Source organism: Mauremys mutica, chromosome 3 (assembly GCF_020497125.1).
Source record: "Mauremys mutica isolate MM-2020 ecotype Southern chromosome 3, ASM2049712v1, whole genome shotgun sequence".
Taxonomy (NCBI): domain Eukaryota; kingdom Metazoa; phylum Chordata; order Testudines; family Geoemydidae; genus Mauremys; species Mauremys mutica.
The window spans coordinates 118,087,244-118,114,243 of NC_059074.1; the positions used below are offsets into that span (position 1 = coordinate 118,087,244).

The 27,000-nt window shown below is 48.1% G+C and overlaps 1 long non-coding RNA gene across 2 annotated transcripts in view; it reads right to left on the minus strand.

Annotated features, from left to right (window-relative positions):
- Nucleotides 1-27,000, minus strand: part of LOC123366318 — a 137,155-nt gene that overhangs the window by 49,152 nt on the left and 61,003 nt on the right. For both annotated transcript variants that reach the window (XR_006578036.1, XR_006578035.1), the window contains exon 2: nucleotides 12,520-12,632. This is a non-coding gene — a long non-coding RNA (uncharacterized LOC123366318). The remainder of the gene's footprint in view (nucleotides 1-12,519; nucleotides 12,633-27,000) is intronic.

The window sequence follows — 27,000 nt, forward strand, 5'->3', positions numbered from 1 at the left end:
GGGTTTTGTTAAAATTAAATGTTAAAATTACATTAGTAGGAAATGGTTTTGTTTCATTAACTACAAATTCTCTGTTTTCATTTTTTTTTAAATTTTAAACAGTCAAAACAAAACTGCAAAGTGCAAACATGTAAAAGCAAAAAAAAATTGGGAGGGTGGGGGCAGCCAAAAATTTTTTTGTTTGGGGCAGCAAAAAACCTAGAGCCAGCCCTGCCCACGGGTGAGCTTTACCTTACCGGTTTAGATTGATACTGTAATTCTTTATACCAGGTGTGGCCAACCTGAGCCTGAGAAGGAGCCAGAATTTACCAATGTACATTGCCAAAGAGCCACAGTAATACGTCAGCAGCCCCCCATCAGCCCCGCCCAACCCACCAACAGCCCTGCTGATCAGCACCTCCCTGTCCCCGTACCTCCTGATCAGCTGTTTCGTGGCAGGCAGGAGGCTCTGGGGGGGAGGGGGAGGAGCGAGGACACTGCAGGCTCAGGGGAGGGGGTGGGAAAGGGTGGAGTGGGGGCAGGGCCCATGGCAGAGGCAGGAGCAGTGAGCACCTACCGGAACACTGGAAATTTGGCTCCTGTAGCTCCAGCCCCAGAGTCAGTGCCTATACAAAGAGCCACATACTAACTTCTGAAGAGCCACATGTGGCGCCGGAGCCACAGGTTGGCCACCCCGCTTTATAGGGCTGGAATATGATTGGCTGTAAAGGGGTTCTCCTTGTACCTGAGTTTTAGAAGAGCATAGTTTTGTGCTGAATTAACTGCATGCTGTTAGAATCAGTACCAATGTAAACACAGAATGATGTTGTCCATTATGTCATGCACTATTTCACAGTTGTTGAAATCATTTCATTTTTAATTGGGTTGCTTGGCTTTGTCAGTCTACCAGCTAAGAATGAGAGAAGCTCACAACTACTCCAGATACTTTTTGAACAGACAGAATTCAGTAACACTGATTAATTCCTGCTAACACAATACAAAAGTTGTTTGCTATTTCCCTTTGCTTCTGCTGCTCATAGTTATATTAGTAAGTTATTTGAACATATGCCAGTCTAAATCAGAGGGAGAGAGTAAACTGTGGAGAGAAGAGGGAAGGGAGGGGACTCTAATGAAGGAAGAGGATTTTAAAAGATGGGAAAAGACGGTTACTCACCGTTGTAACTGTTGTTCTTCGAGATGTGTTGCTCCTATCCATTCCAGTTAGGTGTGCGAGCCGTGCGTGCACGGCTCTTCGGAAGATTTTTACCCCAGCAACTCCGGCGGGTCGGCTGGGCGCCCCCTGGAGTGGCGCCGCTATAGCGCTGGATATATACCCCAGCCGACCCGTCCGCTCCTCAGTTCCTTCTTGCCGGCTACTCCGACAGTGGGGAAGGAGGGCGGGTCTGGAATGGATAGGAGCAACACATCTCGAAGAACAACAGTTACTACGGTGAGTAACCGTCTTTTCTTCTTCGAGTGATTGCTCCTATGCATTCCAGTTAGGTGATTCCCAAGCCTTACCTAGGCGGTGGGGTCGGAGTGAGACGTGGCAGAGTGTAAGACTGCTGAGCCGAAGGCTGCATCATCTCTAGATTGTTGCACCAACGTGTAGTGGGAAGCGAAGGTGTGGACAGAAGACCAGGTGGCCGCTCTACAGATGTCCTGGATGGGGACATGGGCCAGGAAGGCGGCAGACGAGGCTTGCGCTCTCGTAGAGTGAGCGGTGAGGTGGCTAGCTGGCACTCGAGCAAGCTCGTAGCATGTCCGGATACATGATGTTACCCAGGAGGAAATCCTTTGAGAGGAGACCGGCTTGCCTTTCATGCGATCAGCAACCGCCACGAATAGTTGGGGCGAACGCCGGAAGGGTTTTGTCTGCGCTATGTAAAATGCGAGGGCCCTGCGGATGTCGAGGGTGTGAAGCTGTTGTTCACGACTTGAGGCGTGTGGCTTCGGGAAAAAGACCGGGAGAAAAATGTCCTGGTTCAAATGGAAGGCCGACACCACCTTAGGGAGGAAGGCCGGGTGTGGCCGAAGCTGTACCTTGTCTCCATGGAAGAGGTATACGGTGGACCAGACGTTAGGGCACGAAGCTCGGAAACTCGTCTCGCTGAAGTTATAGCGACGAGAAAAGCCGTTTTCCATGATAGATAGAGCAGGGAACACGTGGCCAAGGGCTCGAAGGGGGCTCCCATGAGCCTGGTTAGAACTAGGTTCAAATCCCAGGACGGGGTAGGACGTCGTACTGGTGGGAACAAGCGATCTAGGCCCTTAAGGAAGCGGGAAACCATCTGATTGGAAAAGATGGACCGTTCTCCTACGGCCGGCCGAAAGGTGGAAATGGCCGCTAGGTGTACCTTCAAAGAGGAGACGGCGAGACCTTGCTCCTTAAGGGACCAGAGGTAGTCCAGGATCGTCGGGATAGGGACCACGAAAGGATTAAGGCCTCTCTGATCGCACCAGAGAGCGAAACGCTTCCATTTCGCGAGGTAGGTTGAGCAAGTGGATGGCTTCCTGCTTTCCATCAAGACTTGCTGTACCTCAGCCGAACAGACAAACTCTCCGCGAGTCAGCCACGCAGGCACCAAGCTGTAAGATGGAGGGACTGTAGGTCCGGGTGGCGGAGCCTGCCAAAGTCCTGCGTTATCAAGTCCGGCCATAATGGGAGGGAATTGGATCCCGTACTGAGAGCTCGAGCAGCAGGGTGTACCAGTGCTGTCTCGGCCAGGCCGGAGCGACGAGTATGAGGCGGGCCCTGTCCCTCCAGAGTTTGAGTAGCACCCGGTGCACGAGGGGAAATGGAGGGAAGGCATATAGCAGGTGACCCGTCCAGGGGCGGAGGAAAGCGTCCGATAGGGAGCCCTGGGAGCGACCCTGGTAAGAGCAGAACTGGTGGCATTTCCTGTTCTCTTTGGAGGCAACAGGTCTATCTGGGGAAAGCCCCACCTTTGGAAAATTGTGTGCACCACATCGGGACGAAGGGACCACTCGTGGGAGAGGAACGACCTGCTGAGATGGTCTGCCAGCGTGTTCTGCACTCCTGGAAGAAAGGACGCTACGAGGTGAATTGAGTGGGCTATGCAGAAGTCCCAAAGGAGCATCGCTTCTGTGCAAAGCAGGGAGGAGCGGGCCCCGCCCTGCTTGTTGACGTAAAACATCGCCGTCGTGTTGTCCGTGCAAACAGCCACACAGCGCCCTTGGAGATGGGCGTGGAAGGTTTGACACGCCAAGCGGATCGCCCGCAGCTCCCTGACATTGATATGGAGGGAGAGCTCTTGGGGCGACCAGAGACCTTGGGTGTGTAGGTCGCCGACGTGCGCTCCCCACCCCAACGCCGAGGCATCCGTGGTCAGGGTGACGGACGGGCGAGGAGGGCGGAATGGGACTCCGGCACACACGACCTCTGGGTCCAGCCACCAGTTGAGCGAGTCGAGGGTCAGTTTCGTGGCTGTGACTACCATGTCTATGGGGTCGCGGTGCGGCCGGTACACCGATGCGAGCCAAGTTTGAAATGTGCGAAGGCGCAGCCTCATGTACATGGTCACGAACGTGCATGATGCCATGTGGCCCAGGAGGCGGAGGCAGGACCGCACCGTTGTTGTGGGAAAGGATTGTAGGTCCCGGACGAAGGAAACCATAGTTTGGTGCCGAGGTCGAGGGAGGCAGGCCCTGGCCAAATTGGAATCCAGGACCGCTCCGATGAACTCCACCCTCTGTGATGGAGTTAAAGTGGACTTCTTGGCGTTTATTAGAAGTCCGAGATGCTGAAACAGGGCTAGGATTTCGGCCACTTGACGCGCTACCAGTTGGCGGGATGGGCCGCAGAACAGCCAGTCGTCGAGATATGGGTACACGTGTATGCGACGACGGCGGAGGGCTGCTGCCACCACTGCCATGCACTTGGTGAAAAGCCGTGGCGCGGTGGAGAGGCCGAAGGGTAGCACCGTAAACTGGTAGTGCATGTTGTTGACGACGAAACGCAGGTAGCGTCGATGAGGAGGGTAAATCGCGATATGGAAATACGCGTCCTTCATGTCGAGGGCGGCAAACCAGTCTCCCGGATCCAGGGAAGGAATAATAGTCCCAGGGTTACCATGCAGAACTTGAGCTTGAGTAGGTATCTGTTGAGCTCCCGGAGGTCTAGTATAGGTCGTAGACCTCCTTTTGCCTTGGGGATTAGGAAATATCGGGAATAAAATCCCCTGCCTCGCATATCGCTCGGTACCTCCTCTATGGCACCCATACCCAACAGAGTCTCGACCTCTTGCAAGAGAAATTGCTCGTGAGAGGGGTCCCGGAAGAGGGACGGGGAGGGTGGGTGGGAGGGAGGGGGCGAAACAAATTGAAGGCGGTAACCAGACTCCACCGTGCGAAGTACCCAGTTGTCCGTCGTTATCTGGGACCATGCCGGGAGGAAGTGGGAAAGACGGTGGCAAAATAACGGGGAAGGATCCGGTGAAGACACTGATGGGCCGTCCTCTGGCGTCCCATCAAAAGGCTGACTTAGGCCCCTGAGGGGCTTTGGAGGGCGCCTGGGACTGATTACCCCGGTTGCCCGATGGTCTACGGCGGTTCACCCTGCCTCTGCGCCTATTATCAGGCCGTGGCCGGACCTGATTAAACGGGCGGTACGGCTGCTGTCGGAAGGACCTCCGCTGGGTAGCTGGCGTGTGCATGCCCAGGGTGCAAATGGCGATTCGCCCATCTTTGAGGGTCTGAATCCTCGCGTCCGTTTTTTCGGAGAAGAGGCCCTTGGTGTCGAACGGAAGGTCCTGCAGTGTGTATTGGACCTCGGGCGGCAAGGAGGAGGCCTGCTGCCAGGAAATTCGCCGCATGGTCACTCCCGAGGCCAGGGTTCTGGCTCCTGAGTCTGCTGAGTCCAGAGAGGCCTGGATGGAGGACCGGGAGGCTTTCTTGCCCTCCTCAATAAGGGCTGAGAATTCCGGTCGGGAGTCCGTTGGTATCAGCTCCGTAAACTTGGAGAGTGAGACCAAGGCATCGTACGTATAGCGACCGAGGAGAGCCAGTTGATTGGCAATCCATAGCTGGAGGCCACTGGCCGAATAGACCTTCCGGCCCATCAGATCCATCCTCCGGGCCTCCTTTGATTTTGGCACTGGAGCAGGTTGCCCATGTCGCTCTCAGTCATTCACGGACTGTACAACCAAGGAGTCCGGAGCTGGGTGTGTGTATAGATATTCGCTATCTATATCTGGGGGGAACCGAGTATTTCCGTTCCACCCTTCGAGCGGTGGGAGGGATGGAAGCCGGTGACTGCCAGATCGTATTGGCATTTTTCTGTATGGTCCGGATGAAAGGCAAGGCCACCCGCAGCGGGGCCTCAGCTCCCAGAACACTGGTCACTGGGTCATCATCCTCAGCGACCTCCTCGACAGGGAGGTTAATGGCCTGTGCCACCCGTCGAAGTAGGTCCTGGTGGGCCCGTAGGTCAATTGGTGGAGGACCTGATGTGGATGCCCCCGCCACCGCCTCATCCGGTGATGAAGACGAGGATAGGCCCTGGACCATGGCTTCTGGAGGTGGTTCGTCCACGCGTTGCGAAGCCTCTGCGTGTGTGGGATGATCTCCCGCTACAGGTGGCGGCGGTTCCTCCCCCAACGGTGATGGAGGAGGTCTGCTGACCGTGGCTTCCGGCACCCTGTGGTCGGAAGCTCTGGGCCACCGAGTGACGGGGACCCCTTGAGTCTCGTGATAGGCCCAGGGTGTCCAGAAGCCCCATTGTTGAGGTCCGTGGTCCTGGCCTTGGGGGTCGGCGCGGAGATCACCACCGCTGCCCGCTTGGGAGGCGACTGAAGGTTGGCGGGAAGGCCACGGGGGGGCAGAGGCACTGAGAGACTGCGCTGTGGATGCTGCCGGTCTGTCCCTGGACGGTGCTGGGGAACGGTGCCGGTCGTCGCGGTGCCGGGAACGAGAACGGGACCATCGACCGTGCGGGTGCCGGGAGGTCGACCGAGATCGCGAGCGACGTCGGTGGGAACGGCTGCGCGATGAGCGGTACCGGGAGCGGTACCAGGATCCGGACCTTCGGCGGTACCGACGTTCGGGGGACCGGGATCGTCTCCGGGAGTGCGACCGGTACCGCGATGTGAAGCGGTACCGGGACTGCGACCGGTGCCGAGATGGAGAACGGTACCGGGATTGCAACCGGTGCCGGGATCTGGACCGGCGAGAAGGCGAACGTCTCCGGGATCGAGATCGGGACCGGGACCTGGAACGCCTTCTGTCTCGTCTGTCAGGGGAAGGAGGCCTCATGATGGCCGGCTTGCCCACTGACTTCACAGCCCACACCGGCGATGCCGGGGGCTGGAGGCACGGTGGCTCTGTGAGCGCTATCAGCTCTCTCGCCGTCGAGAATGTTTCTGGCGTCGACGGGAGAGGCAGCTCAACCACGGTTTGCACCGGGGAGCAGGGCGGTACCGGACTCGACGGCTCTTGCGGTGCCGGAGTCGACGGTACTGTGCACGGCCTGTGCACCACCACAGTCGGTGCCGGAGGTGCCGGCGGTGGCTGGGTAAGCGGTCCTGGTGCCGGAGGCTTGGAGGTTGCCTGCGTCGGCTTGCGCTTCCTCGCAGGCGAGAGGGAACGGTGCCGGGACGTCAGTGCCGGCTGTTGCTTTTTCAGAGTCTCGGTGCCAGACCGGCTCGGGACCGCTGGTGCGCTCCGCACCGAGGAGGACTGTTGAGCTGCTGGTGTCGGCACCGTAGGGCTAAGTGCCGACTCCATCAAGAGCTACTTTAATCTAAAGTCTCGCTCTTTCTTTGTCCTCGGCTTGAATGGCTTGCAAATCGGGCACTTATCTGCACGATGGGACTCTTCGAGGCAGCGCAGGTAGGAGTCGTGAGGGTCTCCAATCGGCATGGGCCGCTGGCAAGCCGAACAGGGCTTAAACCCCGGTGCCTTGGGCACGAGCCCGCACCGATTCGGGAAAAAGAGGGGCTAAGCCCCCCCGATTCCCCTTAAACTACTAACAAACTAACTAATCTAACTATGTTAACTAACTATATACACTAAATTACACTAAGAACCAGAGAGAAGCTAGGGATGTGGAGGTCAAGAGAGCACTCCACTGTTCCAACGGCCGTCACGGGTGGTAAGAAGGAACTGAGGAGCGGATGGGTCGGCTGGGGTATATATCTAGCGCTATAGCGGCGCCACTCCAGGGGGCGCCCAGCCGACCCGCCGGAGTTGCTGGGGTAAACATCTTCCGAAGAGCCGTGCACGCGCGGCGCGCACACCTAACTGGAATGCATAGGAGCAATCACTCAAAGAAGAAAGAATAGTTATCAAGGAAAGAAGGAAAGGCTATCATGAGATCAGTTAGGAAGTAGAAAAGGAGACTTTGGAAGAACAGAAGGTTAGAGGATAGAGAGGAAAAAAAGAAAAGGAATAGTATAGGAGAGACAAGAACTGGAGGAAGAGGAAAATAAGCAGAATAAGAAATAAAAGGAAATGGGGAAGTAAGTATGGAAGAAAAAGAAAAAACAATATACCAGAAGTGTCCTTCATTTCTTGTAAGAATATGTTACGCTGAGCTGTAATTCACCGTGTTTGGCTCATACCTCAGAACTGCACCTCTGTTTAATGAGTTTCCTCCTTTCATTCTGGCACCTGGATCACTCTTGGCTAGGACGAGGCCTCCAGAGGTCACTATGGAGAATTGGTTTCTAATAAAGCGCCCCCATATACAGAATCTTGAAGCACTCACACACAATACAGAATACAATGAAAACTGATGCCACAAATGAGTTTAGCTTCCCTTCCATTTTTTGTATTGTTTGCTTTCCCAGAATCTTTTAATCAAGCTTGGATGTCTTTCTGAAAGATCGGCTCTAGGAATTATTTGGGGGGAGTTCTATGGCCTGTGTTACACAGGAGGTCAGACTGGGTGATCACAATGGGCCGTTCTGGCCTTGGAACCTATGCTTCTGTATAAGGATTTTTTTCACCGGTATTAGATCAAACATACAACTTGAAAAAGTATCCTGAAAAAATACAAGTAGATAGTGAGATAGGAAGAACACCACATTATAAATACTAATTGTTCTGTATGAGTGTAAGCCCAGGTGTAGCCCTTCCTATATAAAGAATTATACGAGCAGTGTGGTCAGAGGTGTTTGGCATTGAATTTGGCTTAGTGCAAGGGAACAGTAAGAGGGAAAAGGGAGGAAGCAGGCAGATTTATTCTTGTTAATAGTTCTCTGATTTGGCTATGCAGTGGGGCTGGTGCTGCTGGATGTGAGGGGTTGGATGAAAACCCACTGGATTTTAAACAGGGCTGTGGAGATACAGTACTGACTTGAAAGGGGAGAGCAAGAAATTTTCTGTATGACTTTAAAAAAATCCATATTATACTTCCAATATAATAATGATAATGAGAGGAGTGCTCCATTTCCCTAGCAATGATCTAGTTCTCCTTGCCCTTCTGGTTTAGCCACTTTGGGGCTATTTGCTATGTAAAACAGGACACCTCCTATGCCAGCATTCCCTAATACTTTGCTTCTAATCTCCCACTATATGAGGCAATACATTTTGATGACAGAAACACTGAAGTATGAACTTTAAATATAAACTAATGGAAGGAGTAAGTATATTGAGACAAAGACATCTGCAATAACAACAAATAAAGACTATCTGACCTATTCAAACATTCCTATTTCAAAAGCGTAACAGTGTAAAAGATCACCGTCTACTGGCCCCATAGCAATTAGGATTTTTGCCTCTCCTTTTTTTCATAAACCAGGAGGGCAGAATTATATGGAGAAGAAAAAAAATTCAGCCATAACTTAGGACTAAAATTCTGAAGTGTTTCACTTACAGGGCAGTCTCCCTGCCCCCAAATTGTCACCTTTAGAATTTGAGTGCTTGGTTTGGTTCAGCCTATTCTTAAATTCAAAGGAATTCTCAGGGTGAGCAGTGCTGAAGTTGTGAAGTTTTAGTCCTTTCTGGAGGCACCCAACCTGGCTGGGTGCTCTGACGCTAACTGCATACTGAGGCTCAGAGATTTTCAAAAATCTTATTAGATTATGCTGCTGATCTATTGCTGTGCCTAATTGTTGCCAAATGCAAAAGTGTTCCCACATTGCTCTTGAACCCAGTCACTCAGCAGGAAGATTTGCAGGGCTTATTCAGTGACAGTTGGGGAACAGAAGAACCAACACAGACCTAGGAAATATACAAGATGTCACAACTGCAAATACTTTTTGGATGCTCATGGACAATTCACATCAGTCATATTAGGCCTGCTGAGAAGAGTTGCAGGAGAGGACTGTCAACATATAAGGGACTATTGCAGCAGATTTTAACCCATTTGAATTAAAAATGAAAGACCACATCAGTAAACATCCATGGCACCTGCATTATAGACCCCCTGAACATGGTATTGAACCAGGGGACATACTCACCTGCAGTGTGGTAAGTTAGTCTCTGCGATCTGCCCGGGGATAGGTGGTGCTCTCAATGAGATAGACAAGACAGTTTCCACTTAATGCAAGCACATAGACACCTGGACAGCAATAACCAGGGCGGACACCTGCAGAGAACTTTGCTCAGTGTTCCCCTGTCCATAAGAAATCAACTCTGTGCTATTTATAATGAGCTACCCAGTTATAAGTGCCCTGGAGTTGTTTAAGAAGTTGTGACAGTCCATGTTACGGCAGAATTCAAGCAGAGTGCTAGCTTTAATGGGAGCAAAAGAAGACCTCTTACCATTGCCATGAAAGATCTGCTGGCCTTCAGAATATATCATAAATTTGCTTATCACAGCAGTGAGCACTGGGCTAAGAACTGCCACACACCCAGGAATAGCAGCCATTGGCAGAGAACAGTGCCCAGGGAGCTTTATGTTGAAAATGCATTCAGATTGCTCCTTTAGAAAAGGGCTGCTAAAGAAATGATCTGTAAAAGCTGCTTCTTTTAAGAAACTGTAGTCCATAGTCTACTTATGAATATGGAATCCCTTTACATAGTGAGCAGGGACATTATTCAAAGATGGAGAGTAGACTGTCTACTTCACCAATGGAAGAGGGTAAAGTAGTAAGTGGCGAGAAACAGGGCTTTTTATTGGCTGTTTGTAAATCATCCAAAATGGAGACCTCTTGATTTTGGGGGTTAGTGGCCTAAAGAGCAAACATATTTTGTGGTGCCTTATCACAGAATGCCTCAGGGCTCAGATTTACCCCCAGAGATCCATGCCAGATAATTACACTGCTGTCCCTAACACTATCCCTATTGTCCTCAACATGGCAGGTTGTGTGGTGATAGCACAGTAAGTGATCCTACTCTTCCTGCTGAATTTCACATATCTGCCTGTCAGAAGCCCCCATGTTGTTCTTGAAAGGGCTGAGACACAACTGCCCCTCGTTAAGCTGGTATATGAGACCACATTATACCACTGATAACCTTTTTCAAATGAGAAGACAGCCTCAGATAGTGGCCACTGCTCCAGGGCATGCAAACATAATCACCACTGAAGATAGTGCTACTGTGTCCTGGCTGCTCAGCTAGGGAAAGAGCACTGAAATATGTATGGTATTTTTAAAGCTAGATATGCAAATACTTCTGGAGTGCCATCCTGCACAGTTCTGCTCTCATTAACCCAATTTGCATATGCAAATGCCTATTGCCATATAATAATGAGGTCTGCTCATGCAGAGGTGCACAGCATACAAAGGGAGGATTTACAGTGACAATCTGAGTGTTTTGGTTAAGGCAGCTGGTGCAGTGGCAGGAACAAGACCAAGGCAGGGCCTACAGCTTGGGAGTAGGAGCAGGATCCAGTGGTAACACTGGGAATGGCAGGCAAAAAGAAAATCTAGTTTTACAGATTCTTGGTGTTGCAGGTAACTCTACATAATAATGAACTGCTGACTCCCAGTCCCAAAGAGCTCTGCAGCCCAAGCATACCAGTTGTGGCACCAGATCCCTAGCAAGATCAATGCAGTACAGATGGGGGCATCTGGAGGGCATTAACAGAAAAGAAGAGACCTGTGGCACAGAGCTATACAGAAGATGGCCTGACACCTGGCAACCCTGCTAGAACAGCAATCCAATGACCTTGTATTCACTGCACAGGATAAAGCACCCACTCAGGGAATCCCTTTGTGCACCATCTGTGCACCCCAGCAATGGACAGACAGACACATCCTTCATTCAGTACCACTGCTCTGGACAGACAAGTCCCAACATCAATAATCTCTTTCAGGGCCCACTTGCTGATGGCTCACTCATCCAATGTAGACATTGCTCACCATGAAATGCCACTTGACTCCCCATTAAGCAGTCTCAGCACTGACATGTTGTAACGACCCAGCCCTCACCCTGCGTGTTTTAGAGTTATGAGGCCAAAATCCCAACTGTGTCACTATCGCTCTTTGATACTGAGCTGTTTGAAGCGACATAGAATCATAGAAACAGAGAATATCAGGGTTGGAAGGGACCTCAGGAGGTCATCTAGTCCAACCCCCTGCTCAAAGCAGGACCAATTCCCAACTAAATCATCCCAGCCAGGGCTTTGTCAAGCCTGACCTTAAAAAAAACTCTAAGGAAGGAGATTCCACCACCTCCCTAGGTAACCCATTCCAGTGCTTTACCACCCTCCCAGTGAAAAAGTTTTTCTTAATTTCCAATCTAAACTTCCCCCACTGCAACTTGAGACCATTACTCCTTGTCGTGTCATCAGGTACCACTGAGAACAGTCTAGATCCATCCTCTTTGGAACCCCCTTTCAGGTAGTTGAAAGCAGCTATCAAATCTCCCCTCATTCTTTTCTTCTGCAGACTAAACAATCCCAGTTCCCTCAGCCTCTCCTCATAAGTCATATGCTCCAGCCCCCTAATCATTTTTGTTGCCCTCCGCCGGACTCTTCCCAATTTTTCCACATCCTTCTTGTAGTGCGGGGCCCAAAACTTGACACAGTACTCCAGATGAGGCCTCACCAATGTCGAATAGAGGGGAATGATCATGTCCCTCGATCTGCTGGCAATGCCCCGACTTATACAGCCCAAAATGCTGTTAGCCTTCTTGGCAACAAGGGCACACTGTTGACTCGTATCCAGCTTCTCGTCCACTGTAACCCCTAGGTCCCTTTCTGCAGAACTGCTTCCTAGCCATTCAGTCCCTAGTCTGTAACAGTGAATGGGATTTTTCCGTCCTAAGTGCAGGACTCTGCACTTGTCCTTGTTGAACCTCATCATGTTTCTTTTGGCCCAATCCTCTAATTTGGCTAGATCTCTCTGTATCTTATCCCTCCCTCCAGCGTGACTGTTATCTCCTCAGACTTTTATGTTCTTATTTCCCAGGTGCTTCTGCTTGTCCATCTTATCCCCTGCAGAGGCACTCAGCTCATTCACTTCTGATCGTGGTACTCAGTTATACGCAGAGCAGGGCAGTACTGTCATGCTGATTGGAATCAGTGTTTCAAATAGCCCACCTTCCCAAGCACTATCCTCACCAAACCACAGAGTGGGGCTTGATGAACACCACTCAGATTCACCCTACCCATTTTCCCTGCAGGAAACATACCTATCACTTGAAAGGGATGGGGATGAGGATTCAGTGGAGGCCAGATCTCCTCACGGCCATCCAGGATCCAGTGTGTCTGCACAGCCAGTAACTGCTGTTAAGTAGGAGATCACCTGGAGATAAAATGAACAATAGTTACTTCTGGGAGAATTCTGCATCACTGCACTTGCGCAGAATTCATGGCCCCCGCAGATTTGTTTGCTTCCACACTGAAAAATTACTTCTGACAGGGAAGCAAAGGGAAGCCACAAGAGCGGTCATGCGCCCCCTCTGGCAGTACAGGCAGGTTGGTTTGGGCACCCAGAGCAGCTGGTAGAGACATAAATCACCGCCGGGAGGGCTGGGCAGTCATGTGTGTGAGAGTGATAGACACTCTGTCCCTCTTGCTTGCTACTGTGGCACACTTGGAGTGGAAGGGCAGGGCTTTGGGGTGTTTCTGAAAAGGTAGGCGTGGGGCAGGCTCTGTTCCCTCAGGCAGAGCAGAATGTAGAAGCCTGGCTGCTTAGTGAATTGTTCCCATTGTTCTTAGTGAATTCTCCTAGGAGTATAAAACAGGTGTAAAAATGTTAAGACTCCTTTATATTTCTAGAGAGGTTTAAAGGAGCCTTATTGTAAAGAAAAGTATGGCCTTATAAATGCTTATGGTGCTTTAGTGATTAGAACTGATCTAAATGTTTGGACTGAAAAAATTTCCTATCAAAATGTGTTCCATGAACTGTTTGCTACTGACCTTTTTGCAGATGGTCACTAGCCAATATAAATTGTGAGTTTGATTCCCCAGCCCTCACTTGCTCTTCAGTTGCCTATGATGTAACACTGAGCATATGGCTGCACATATTTTGTTAACTAATAACTAGAAGTAAAGGGTCAATACTAGCTACATTTGGGATTTGGTGATTTCCTCCAGTGCTCCCCACTCCCATTCTCCATCCATTGTATTGTAGTTTAAATAAATTACCAAAATAACTGAAACCAGCTTGATTATATTGTGTTATTTTGACAAAAAATATGCAGAATTTTAAAATATTGTACGCAGAACCTTTAATTTTTTGGTGCAGAATTCCCCCAGGAGTAAATAGTGAATTAACGTGTCTACACTGGATTTTTTCTTCACCTCCTGTTAGTTGCTTCCCAACTAACTCAAGATACTTAGGTCCAGATTCACAAAGTTATTTAAGGATCTTAACTTCCATTGATTTTAATGGAAGTTAGGAGCCTAAATAGCTGTGTTGATTTGGGTCTTACCCCCTTTGTCCATGTGTTTGTTCCAATCTACAAATGTTTCTTCTTTACCCTATGGTGAGTGTTTGTAGTGTGCGTCAAACATACCGGGAGAGTCCACACCAGCTTCACAAACGGGTTAAGTACTTTGAGTTAATTGGTAATCAATTAACTGGAGGTAAAATTCTAGTACAGAGGTTCTCAACCTTTTTCTTTCTGAGGTCCCCCAGACATGCTATAAAAATGCCACAGCCCACCTGTGCCACAATAACTGGTTTTCTGCATATAAAAGCCAGGGCTAGTGTTAGGGAATAGCAAGTAGGGCAATTGCCCAGAGCCCCATGCCACAGGGAGCACAGTGAAGCTAAGTTGCTCAGGCTTCTGCTTCAGCCCCAGGTGGTGGGGCTCAGGGCCTCAGGCGTCAGTCTCATGCAGTGGGGCTTTGGCTTTCTGCCCTGGGCCCCAGCAAGTCTAACTCTGGTCCTGCTTGGCAGACCCCCTGAAACCTGCTCACGGCCCCCTAGGGGGCTCCCAACCCCTGGTTGAGAACCACTGTTGTAGTACACACATATCCTGAGAGCGCAGTTCATCTCATGGGGACATTTGGGTCAGTCTAACCAGTATGGGGGCAAAGATAATGCAGACTGGACACAGGGAAGTCTAGCTGTCTCCCATTGCATTAACTGCTGTGTTGCTGGTTAAAATGAGCAAGTTAAGTGCAACACACAGTCTTCAATGGCCCCTAAGGTTGATTCCAGAATCTGCAATGTCCTTTCTGCACACCAGTAAGCAGTTACTGGTGCAGCCATTGCCACCTCTCCTGTTGTGTTAACAGACACAGATTCATGGACTGGCGAAGTCATAATCCTTCCCCCATCAAATCCAGTTTCCCACCACAAAAAATGCACTGAAGTCAAAATCCAAACTGACTTGTACTGTGTACAGACGCTAGCCAGCAGTACCCAATGGGCTCATCTCTGCCCCACCCAGAGAATCTCTAGAATTTGACCCAACCCTCTGACTCTGCTACAGGCACATCTCCCAATGTTCTCACCATTAAGCAGCACAGTGCGCCCCCTTCAGCATGAGTAACAGAGTCCTGTATACACTAAGGCAGGGGTCCCCAACCCCCGGTCTGCGGCCCGGTACCGGGCCGCTGCCTCTTACAAACCGGGCCGCGAACCGACCCAGTGGACCTCCCGCAGGTGTGCCTGCGGGAGGTCTACCCGAGCCGCGGGACGAGCGCTCCCTCCGCAGTCATGCCTGCGGGAGGTCCGCTACTCCCGGGACTCCGGTGGACCACCCGCCGGCATGACTGCGGACGGTTCGCTGGTCATGCGGCTCAGCTGGACCGCCCGCAGGCACGCCTGCGGGAGGTCCACCGGCTCCGGTTGAGCTGCCGCAGGCATGCCTGCGGGCGGTCCAGCTGAGCCGCGCGACCAGCAAACCGTCCGCAGTCATGCCTGCGGCAGCTCAACCGGAGCCGGTGGACCTCCCGCAGGCACGCCTGCGGGCGGTCCAGCTGAGCCGCGGGACGAGCGCTCCCTCCGCAGGCATGACCGGTCCCTGGTCCTGAAAAGGTTGGGGACCCCTGCACTAAGGCTGCTAATATCCATTATTTTGGTGGGGAGGGAGGGAATGATGTGCAGAACAATCAATGAATGAGCCTGAATTAAGCCTGAGTAGCTTAATCTGTGCCTGCTGGCTTACTCATGCCCCTGACACAAGTAAATCAGAAGCATCTGGCTGAACACATGGGGGCCTTTGAGTGCTTCTGTATATCCTAGTAGAGCGGCCAGCCCTTTAACCATACCTTAGACCCCATTTCTCAGGGCACTCAGTCAATTTGGGTGCAACTAATAACCTGTCCGAAAGACCCACTGAGCCCCCCAAACATGTGCCAAGCCCCATTTGGAGAATGCAGCTGCCCAATTGTGTCCGAAAGCTTAGGAAAATTCCAACATTAATTCCTATCAGATGCCATGTTTAGAACTGCACTCGTTTAATTATCTTTTCAGATTTTTTGTAGGCACATCTTATTTTCTTATTTATAGGCATTTTAGTCAGAAGAAGAGAGTCTGATTTTGTTCATGCTCTCTCCTGTTAGTCTTTAATTATTTCCAGTCTTTCCTCCTCCTTCCTCTTCTGTTCAGCTTAGTTACACTGTCTATCCATTATAATAGCAACTGAAAGCAGGAATCCTGCAATGCTTCTGAAAAGCCTTGCTCAGATCACAACAGAACTGAATCATGTACTCAACACTACCCATTTTCTAAATTGGCCTTTTCCCAATCTCTGTAGTGTATATATGTGTGTGTGGTGGGAAGGCTTCAGAATGCATTAAGGTTTTATTATGGGCCTGATTCTGATGTTTCTTACACTGCTGAAAGTCTTCAATGCACTGTACTCCTCATTCACACTGGCAACTGAGACCAGAATGAGGCCCTCTGTAACCAAACTGAGTTCAGTGGATTGTCCAAGAATTGATGTTCTAACCATGTAATGTTATATCTGATTTTTAATCTGGACAGGCAGAGGTTTAGGGGCACTATTTCATTCTTGTTAGATAAGTCTTTTGTGGATAGGAAAGACATTTTGGCTAATAGTAAAAAAAATTGCTTTCAAGTATTCTAATCCCTATCTTTGTCTTAGCACAAGGAGTAAATAGTAGTTAATCATATAACGAGTCTTGTTTTGTATTAAATGCTCAATGTCTTTTCATGGTTTGTGCTGGACTAGATTGGATAGGTGCATGTGTGGAGAGAGAGCACAAGGAGCCTACTGTTGTGTGTTCTGCATAAGGGCTAGGCACAATTGGAATTTTTGCTCTTAAGGGAGTTATCCGCTCAAAAAAGGAACCAAGTCATCATTGTGGACAGCTCAATGAAGACCTCTGCTCAACATTCAGCTGTAGTTAAAAGAGCGAACAAGATGTTAGGGCACATAAGGAATGGGATGGTGAATATTATGGAGAATTTTATAAAGTCTTTATACAAATCAATGTTGCAACCTCATCTGGGATACTGTGTGCAGTACTGGTCATCCCATCTCAAAAAAGGATATTGCAGAACTAGAAAGGGTTACTAGAAAAGCAATGCAAATGATCAAGGGCCTGGAACAACTCTCCTATAAAGAGAGAGAGAGAAAAGATTGGGATTGTTTACTTTACAAAGGAAACGAATCAGAGAGGATATGATAAATAAAATAATGAATGATCTAGGCCAGGGTTTCTCAAACTGGGGGTCGGGACCCCTCAGGGGGTCACAAGGTTATTACATGGGGGATTGCGAGCTGTCAGCCTCCACCCCAAACCCTGCTTTGCCTCCAGTATTTATAATGGTGTTACATATATTAAAAAGTGTTTTTCATTTGTAAGGGGGGTCGCACTCAGAGGCTTGCTGTGTGAAAGGGGTCACCAGTACAAAAGTTTGAGAACCACTGGTCTAGGCCTAGGGAAGGTAGATCAGGAACTTCTGTTCTTTGTCTCATAACACAAGAACAAGGGCACATTCAAGGAAACTGAAAGGTGGCAAATTCAAATCTGATAAAAGGCAATATGTTATCACACAATGTGTGATTGAATCGTGGAATTCATTGCCACAGAAAGTCAATGAGGCCAAGAGCTTAGCAAAATTCAAAAAAGGTATTGGATATTTATATGTCTGTCAGCTCTCGTCCACTCACGTCTCTTCTTTACCTATGCTACATTGATGACATCTGCTACATTGATGACATCTTCATCATCTGGACCCATGGGAAGGAGACTCTGGAAGAATTCAACCACGATTTCAATAGCTTCCACCCCACTATCAACCTGAGCATGGACCAATCTACACGGGAGGTCCACTTTCTAGACACCACAATACAAATAAGTGACGGTCACGTTAACACCACCCTATACCAAAAATCCACCGACCGCTATGCCTACCTTCATGCCTCCAGCTTCCATCGTGGACACACCACACGAACCATCGTCTACAGCCAAGCACTGAGATACAACCTCATTTGCTCCAACCCCTCAGACAGAGACCAACACCTACAAGATCTTCACCAAGCATTCGCAAAACTACGATACCCGTATGAGGAAATAAGGAAACAAATCAACAGAGCCAGACGTGTACCCAGAAGCCTCCTGCTGCAAGACAAGCCCAAGAAAATAACAAACAGAACTCCACTGGCCATCACCTACAGTCCTCAGCTAAAACCTCTCCAACGCATCATTAGTGATCTACAACCCATCCTGGACAACGATCCCTCGCTTTCACAGGCCTTGGGAGGCAGGCCAGTCCTCGCCCACAGACAACCCACCAACCTTAAGCATATTCTCACCAGCAACCACACACTGCACCATAGTAACTCTAACTCAGGAACCAATCCATGCAACAAACCTCGATGCCAACTCCGCCCACATATCTACACCAGCAACACCATCACAGGACCTAACCAGATCAGCCACAACATCACCAGTTCATTCACCTGCACATCCACCAATGTAATATACACCATCATGTGCCAGCAATGCCCCTCTGCTATGTACATCGGCCAAACTGGACAGTCCCTATGTAAAAAGATAAATGGACACAAGTCAGATATTAGGAATGGCAATATACAAAAACTTGTAGGAGAACACTTCAATCTCCCTGGACACACAATAGCAGATTTAAAGGTAGCCATGCTGCAGCAAAAAAACTTCAGGACCAGACTTCAAAGAGAAACTGCTGAGCTTCAGGTCATTTGCAAATTTGACACCATCAGCTCAGGATGAAACAAAGACGGTGAATGGCTTGCCAACTACAAAAGCAGTTTCTCCTCCCTTGGTGTTCACACCTCAACTGCTAGAAGAGGGCCTCATCCTCCCTGATTGAACTAACCTCGTTATCTCTAGACTGATTCTTGCCTGCATATTTATAGCTGCCTCTGGAAATTTCCACCACATGCATCCGACGAAGTGGGTATTTACCCACGAAAGCTTATGCTCCAATACGTCTGTTAGTCTATAAGGTGCCACAGGACTCTTTGTCACTTTTTACAGATCCAGACTAACATGACTACCCCTCTGATACTTGAAGAATGCATAGAGTTATCATAATTAGAGCCATGCGCGGATACAGAAATGTGTATCTGCATCCAATCTGCAATCTGAAAAAATTGTGGATTTGCAGGGCTCTACTTACCATGGCCAGGCTGAGGCTTGGATGCACCCCCACCCCTCACAGAGCTGGGTTGGGGAGAGCCATGTGGGCAGCTGTGCAGAGTGGCGCAGACCCTCCACCTGCCATTGGGCACCCTCATCATAGAATCATAGAATATCAGGGTTGGAAGGGACCTCAGGAGGTCATCTAGTCCAACCCCCTGCTCAAAGCAGGCCCAATCCCCAGACAGATTTTTGCCCCAGATCCCTAAATGGCCCCCTCAAGGATTGACCTCACAACCCTGGATTTAGCAGGCCAATGCTCAAACCACTGAGTTATCCCTCCCTCCCCATGGCTCCCTGGCTGGGCTCCATGCTGGGCAGGCTGGGAGGGAGGCTTGGGGGGAAGAAGAGGGGGAGGGGTCTGCCCCTGTGAAGAATAAACAGAAAGGACTCTCCTGACCCACCCCTGTTCCAGTGCGGTGACCTGTGGAGCTGCCCAGGGACTGCTTGGGCCCACCGCCCAGGGCAGGTGGAGGATCTGCTGAGGCTCCCCACAGCTGACTGCCTGGCTCTTATCCTGTCTGGGCTGTGGCTCTGAGCCCTCCCACACCCCGCACCGTAGCTGGGCACAAGTCGGCGAGAGCCATGCTAGCAGCTGTGGGGAGCTGTGGTGGACCCTCCACCTGCCCTGGGTAGGGGGCCCAAGCAGCCCCCAGCCCGTGTCTCTGACCCCCAGGCCCTTTGCCCAGGGCAAGTGGAGGGACCCGGCTCTCCACAGCTGTCAGCGCACCCTTGGAGCTGCAGCCCGGCCATGATAAGAGCCAGGCGGGGAGCTGTGAGGAGCCACGGAGGACCCTCCACCTGCCCTAGCTGGTGGACCCAAACAGCCCCCGGGCTGTGTCCCTGCCCCCCAGGCACCCCTCCCAGGGCAGGTGGAGGGTCCACACTGCGGTTCCTCACAGCTACCCACCCAGCTCTTACCACCAGAGTCCTGTGTGGACACAAAATTTGTATCCACATCCAAGCAACTATCCCCAAAAATGGTCCACAGATATAAAGTGGATAGTAAACCTTGTGCTTCAGGGTGTAAGCTAGTCTCTGACTATAAGAGATCAGGATGAGACCTAATGTATGGGGCAGATTACTGCAAGGTTCTTGCACCCGCTCATGAATCATCTGGTACTGGCCAATGTCAGACACAAGATAATGGGCTAGACAGACCCTGGGTCTGAGCCAGTCTGGCAATTCCTATGTTCTGGGACAGTTCCCTCCATACTTGGCCAGTGATGCACAGCATCCCAAAGGGATGGAGAGGAAGATGACCCACTCCTCTTCAGCACCAGCCTGCAGACCAGGACTGGTGTATGAGGAGAGGATGCAGCACCTCATAAAGAATTACGGCAGTGAGTGCACTCCCCACGAAACTGCAGGAGACATCCCACTGGGAAGTGGTTTATCCAAAGAGAGACATCATCATGGTGTAGAGATCAGTGTGCTAAATTGAACTGCCAGGGCAGCACTGGGTGCCAAGACATGAGGTGTGTTTCGGAGCTGGGTGAGAAAGCCACCTGACAAGCTCCCAACACAAGATCCCTGTCACTCAGCTGGGGATGTAGCCAATCTAGCTGCTGCTCCTGGTGATCCTCAAGCCTCTATGACCTTCCCATTGCTCTCAGGAGCTCATGAGTATGAGACATTACTATTGCTGCTGCTCTGTGATTACAGCAAATACACACCACTTGCTGCAAGATACATGCCACTCTGCAGATTTCAAAGCCACACCCCATGAAGACTTTCACAAGTTGGCCCAAGTTTGTTGTCATACATTTAATTCTGATATAAATTTGCTTGCCAAACTGAGGGTGCAGTACTTTCTATTTTCTATAGGCCTTGGTCCATGAATTTTTAATGTATTTTTGGCCTTTACACAGCTCCTTCAGCAAAATCAGATGATTTGACCTTTCACCATGTCCACATTGTTGATAGTTTGCCTGGCCTGTATGTAAACAGTGCTTACCATTAAGAACCACAATGGTTAGTTCTGAGCTCTCTGAATCTTAAATAAATATACTGTCTTCCCTCCAGGTCCTCCATTAGTAACCCGTGAGGATTTTAAAAAGCAGCTACTAACATTAGACATTTTTAAATCAGCAGGTCCAGAGCCCTTGTATCCAAGAGTTTTAAAGAGCTGGCCGAGAGGTTTCCTGGACCATTAATGTTGATTTTCAATAAGTCTTGGAATATTCAGGAAGTTCCAGAAGGCTGGAAGAAAACTAATGTGCTAATATTTCAAAAAGGGTAAATGGAAGGACCTGGGTAATTATAGACCTGTTAGTCTGACATCGATATTGGCCAAGATAATGGAGTGGCTGATATGGGACTCCATTAATAAAGAACTAAAGGAAAGTAATATAATGAATGCCAATCAATGGGGTTATGGAAAATTGATCCTGTCAGAGTAACTTGATACATGTGTTTGATGAGATAACAAGTTTGATTGATAAAGATAATAGTATCTGAAGTAATATATTTAGACTTCTGTAAGGTATTTGACTTGGTAGCGCATGGCATTTTTATTAAACTAGAATGGTACAAAATAACATGGCACATATTAAATGGATTAAAAGCTCAAAATGGATCTCAAAATGTAATTGTAAATGGGGAGTCTTCATTGAGCAGATGTGTTTCTAGGTGGGCCCTGCAGGATTTGATTCTTGGCCCTATGCTATTTAACATTTTTCTCAATGACCTGGAAGAGAACATAAAATCTCATCACTGATAAAGTTTGCAGATGACCCAAAAATTGGGGAAGTGGTAAATAATGAAGACAAGAGGTCACTGATGTAGAGCAATTTGGATTGCTTGGTAAACTGGGCACAAGAAAACAATGTGTGTTTTAATATGGCTAAATGTAAACTTATACATCTAGGAACAAAGAAAGTAGAACAAACTTACAAGATGTGGGACTTTATCTTGGGAAGCAGCGACTCTGAAAAAGATTTGGGGGTCATGGTGGATAATCAGCTGAATGTGAGTTCCCAATGCAATGCTGTAGCCAAAAGGGCTAAAAAGATCCTTGGATCCACAAATGGGAATCTTCATTAGAAGTAGAGAGGTTATTTTATCTCTGTGGTTTGGCACTGGTTCGAGTGCAAAAATACTGTGTCCAGTTCAGATGTTCACAGTTCAAAAGAGAGAGGCTGGTAAATTTGAGAGGGTTCAGAGAAGAATAATGAGATTATAGGATTATAAAGGGTTAGGATGCCTTTTGTGATAGACTCAAAAAGCTCAATCTATTTATTTTAACAAAGAGAAGGTTAAGAAGTGACTTGATCACAATCTGTAAGTACCTACATGGGAACAGATATTTGCTAATTGGCTCTTCATTCTATCAGGCAATACTATAACAAGATCTAATGGCTGAAAATTGGAGTTAGACAAATTCAGACTGGAAATAAGGCATACATTTTTAACAGTGAGGGTAATTAACAATTGGAACAATTTACCAAGGATGGTGGTGGATTCTCCATAACTGGCAATTTTAAAATCAAGATTGGATGTCTTTTTATGGGGGAATTCTATGGCCCGTGTTATACAAAAGGTAGACTAGAGATCACAATGGTGCCTTCTGGTCTTGTAATCTACTCCCATACACTATATGTGAAGCTAGATACTGCAATGAGGTCATAGAGTATATGGACAATCAAATTCAGTATTAGCATAGCTCTACTGAAGCCAATACAGTTGCCTCTGCATACACCAGAGTTGCATTTTGATACCCATTAAAGAAGTCACAGCCATAGGGCCAAATTCTGCTGTTGGTTCCATGCGTGCAACCCCTCCGATGATACTATACAATAATGTAAACTATCAGTTGACAGGAACTACAGTCAGGACTCAGTGTCTATTGATGCTGTGTAATATGATGATTTTGTTACTTACCGATGCTATGGTGAGATATTACTGTCCTCTGAATTGTTTTAAATTTTGCTTTAAATTTTTTCTTAAAGGCATGAATATGTCTTTTGAGAAATACTGCATTTTAATGTTATTGATTTTATTTATTCATCTATGGCCAGACTCTGCCATTCTCACTCATATTGAATAGTATCTTACTACTTGAGTAGTCTTACTGAGATCTGTGGGACTACTCGTGGAGTAATATGCAGCATCTGGCCTTTAGTACTCGTGACAGTTGAAGGATTTAGCCGGCTAATGGTTGAAATCTACTGCTTATCTAAAGGGCAGGCACAATGGAAGAGTCACATTCTGATCTCGTTTACAACTTTATATGTCTCCGACTTTCACACATGGTACTTTTCAAGATCTTATACTATAACTACCTCATTTAAATTCTCCATTTAAATTCTAAAGGCATTTCTCTTTCCTGAGTTTGGTGCACATGTGGGGGAAACTTGTTCAAAAAAGAGATGAGAAAGAAAAATAGAGATGGCATTGGCCCTAAAAGGAGCAAGTTACAGATGCTCTCCTCCAACACTGTTTGGAAAACAAGTTTTATAGCTTAAAACAGCCCCCAAACATCTCGTAACTTGAGTAATCATCAGCATTTCTACAGCACGTCACCACATGTCTCACTGACCTTGGCAGTATTACAGGAGAGGTGGCTCATACTGTTGCTATGGCTAAGCTGTACTTCAGCAGTTTCTCCAGGGTGATACACCCAAATAGGTTTTTCATTAATAGAAAAATACATCTCCCCACCACCACCACCACCATACACATACCATTTTTATGGTAATAATAATTCCACATATTTTTACGTCTTTCATCCCAAAGGATCCCAAAACACTTTACAGGTCACCCACCAGTGAAATGCAATCAACTTTGCTGTTGAATGTAGCATCTGTTTAGCAGCATCACAGCAATGCCTGACAATAGTTTAGGACAGGAAGTGAAGAATATTATATCCAATTTGAAACTGCAGGTGGAATTTGCAGTCATTAGTAAGGATGTAATTCTTAAAATGGTATTTGATTAGAACACTGGGGCAAATACTCCTATTCTTGAAAAAACTGCCCAGGGATCTTTAATGAACACAAGTGGTCAGGAATAGAGCTGTGCGAATAACTAATATTTTGGTTCATTGACCATTCTGAAAAGTAAAAAATTGTTTCAGGTTGACCAAAAACATTTTTTGAAATTTTCTGCAAATTGATAATTTAAAAAATAATTTTTGAGCTCTGTTTAATAAAATTGGAGAACATTTTGAGACAAAAAGTCATTTTGAATTAAAAAATTGAAACATTTTAAAAAATGTCAAAATGAAATGTTTCAGGTTTTGTTTCTGATGCAAACAATTTGGTGAAACCAAAATGAATTTGCAAAATGTTTCAGTGTTGCGGAATCTGCATTTTTTGCCCCCAAAAAGTTATAGCTGAAAAATTTCACTCAGCTCTAGTCAGGACCTCTGCTTTACATCACATCCAAAAGACAATGTAAAGAACATCCCACTATGTGCTCATGTCTGAGTTCCTCCAAACTCATAGTGTATCTTTTTTAGACTTCTGGGGAAGTAGTCACAGTGTGAGACACACACTCATACAGAGACAGTAACAAGGAGGAGGGAGAACACAAAAAAACACAAGAACATCCTTGAGAGAGGAGAGAGAGAAACACCATTAGTGGGAGGTCTACTACTCATTCCAAGACAGTTGTTTCCTACACCAAGTATCACTAACTTCATTTTTTTTTAACCTTTACACCAGTGTTTCTCAAACTGGGGTCACCGTTTGTGTAGGGAAAGCCCCTGGTGAGCCAGGCCGGTTTGTTTACCTCCCCCGTCCGCAGGTCCGGCCGATCGCGTCTCCCACTGGCCGTGGTTCGCCACTGCAGGCCAATGGGAGCTACTGGAAGTGGCAGCCAGAATGTCCCTCGGCTTTCGCCGCTTCCAGCAGCCCCCATTGGCCCAGAACAGTGAACCGCGGCCAGTGGGAGCCGCGATCGGCCGGACCTGCGGACGGGGCAGGTAAACAAACTGGCCCAGCCCACCAGGGGCTTTCCCTACACAAGCGGCGACCCCAGTTTGAGAAACACTGCTTTACATTAAGTATCATGAACCTCTGGGCTGAGGTTTTCTAAGCTATCTAGTATCAGAGGGGTAGCCATGTTAGTCTGGATCTATAAAAGCAGCAAAGAGTCCTGTGGCACCTTATAGACTAACAGACGTATTGGACATGAGCTTTCATGGGTGATGCATCCAACGAAGTGGGTATTCACCCACGAAAGCTCATGCTCCAATACGTCTGTTAGTCTATAAGGTGCCACAGGACTCTTTGCTGCTGAAGCTATCTAGGAGATTTGGACACCAAATTCTCATTCATTTTGATCAGAATTGGGTATCCAAATTCTTTAGGCATCTTAGAAAATTTCAACTAGCATATAATATTTTAATATATTTCATATATGTGTAAGTTAATGTACTAAATACGTGCCACTGTAAGTATAGTCTATATTAGTTAACTAATAAATATTTTTTAGGATGGGCAGGTAAATGACTGCCTTTTGTGAGCTAACATTTGTTTGAAAAAGTCTCTAGATAATTTTCATTTGATTTCTCAGGCACACTTTCCTGACCTTGTGGAAATGTAATATTTGTAGTCAGTTCAGGGATCTCTGGAGTTAGTACTTGTACCACTTGCCCATGCAAGGAAGAATCTGTGTAAGTCATTAGGTTTCTGTGTTGTAACTCAGTTGATAGTGTTGCTGATGGAAGTAAAGGAGTCTCTGTAACCAATTAACTAGAATTAGGTAGCAGCTCAATCATAACACAACTGATCTATATGTGTGTGCCAGATTTTGTCACCTTTGACTTTTACTGTGCACTACACTGAACTTAACTGTAACTCAGTAATACCTACGGTGACAGAGCTGGAGCTGCTCTGTAAGAATTGATTAATACTGCATGTTGACCTGGTTACTTGGATGTTTACTGAATGACTGACTATATTTGTTTAGTTTAATACCAGGCTGTAAGGAAAACAAGCAGGAAGAAAAACAAGGACAATAAGCTACCCATCAGTAAAACATTTAGGGGTTGTGTCATGAGGTGCACCACTCACCACTGGGCTGGCACCTCTTCCTGGTCACTTTGGGAATTAGCTGACGTCCCTGTCGAGGGTTTGCATACCATCATTCCAACTCTGGTCTGCGGCTCTTCTTACGCCAGGACCCTCAGTGTCTGCTTTGTGACTTAGCCCTCCGGCTAGATCACTCAGTGTTCTCCCTTCTGGGGTTCAGTCAATCAACAGTTCTAGGCAGTCTTCCATCTCACTGCCTTGATGCCACTCCCCCAGTGGCTGGTAGGGGAACCCGGGCCCACCCTCTACTCCAAGTTCCAGACCAGGGAGGGATCCGCAGTTCTGGGCTTCCTCTCTCTGCCATCACTGCTCCTTCCTTGGATTGCTTCCTTCACTTCTGGTTCCCTTCCTGTCACGAGGTATACCAGCTCCAAGAACCATGATCCCTGTTCCCAGGGAGTGTCTGCCCTTTCTACTAGATTAATTGGCCCATCTGGTGTCCATTAACCCCTTCCACTCTAGTGTAGGGTGGACACCCCATCACCTACCTTCCCTCTCAAGATTGCTAACCATGGGAGGAGCTATGCCCCCCTGCTTCTCATGCAGCTGAGCATGCAAACCATCCCTTTCCTGCTCTAAGTCTCCCACCATGAGAAACAATCTTCCTTTCTCCACTATAGTGTCTCTGTACTCCCTGTGTGTCTATTCCAAGTCCACTGCAGCTTCTTGTAAGGCCTGCACAGCTGCTCCTAATTCCTTCTGCAGCACCCTTACTTGCTCCACAAAATCCCCCAGATCCCCTTCTGTCAGGGTCTGAATTCCTACTCCACGCCAGTTAATTTCTGTAGGTCCCTTTATCTTTTAAGTTTGCCTCTGAGGGATTCTTTCTTCCCTCCAACTTTGCCTCTCTCTTCTCCCTCGCAGCCCCTTCGGCTTTCTCCACCACTTTTTTGCACTTATTCTGGGCCCCTGGCACTTGCCTCTGGTCTCTTACTGACCCCTTTCCCTCTTTCTCTCTGGTTTTCTTTTTCTTGTGAGAACAATACCTCTTTGTGTGTCCTAATTCTCTGCTAGAAAATCAGGCACCCC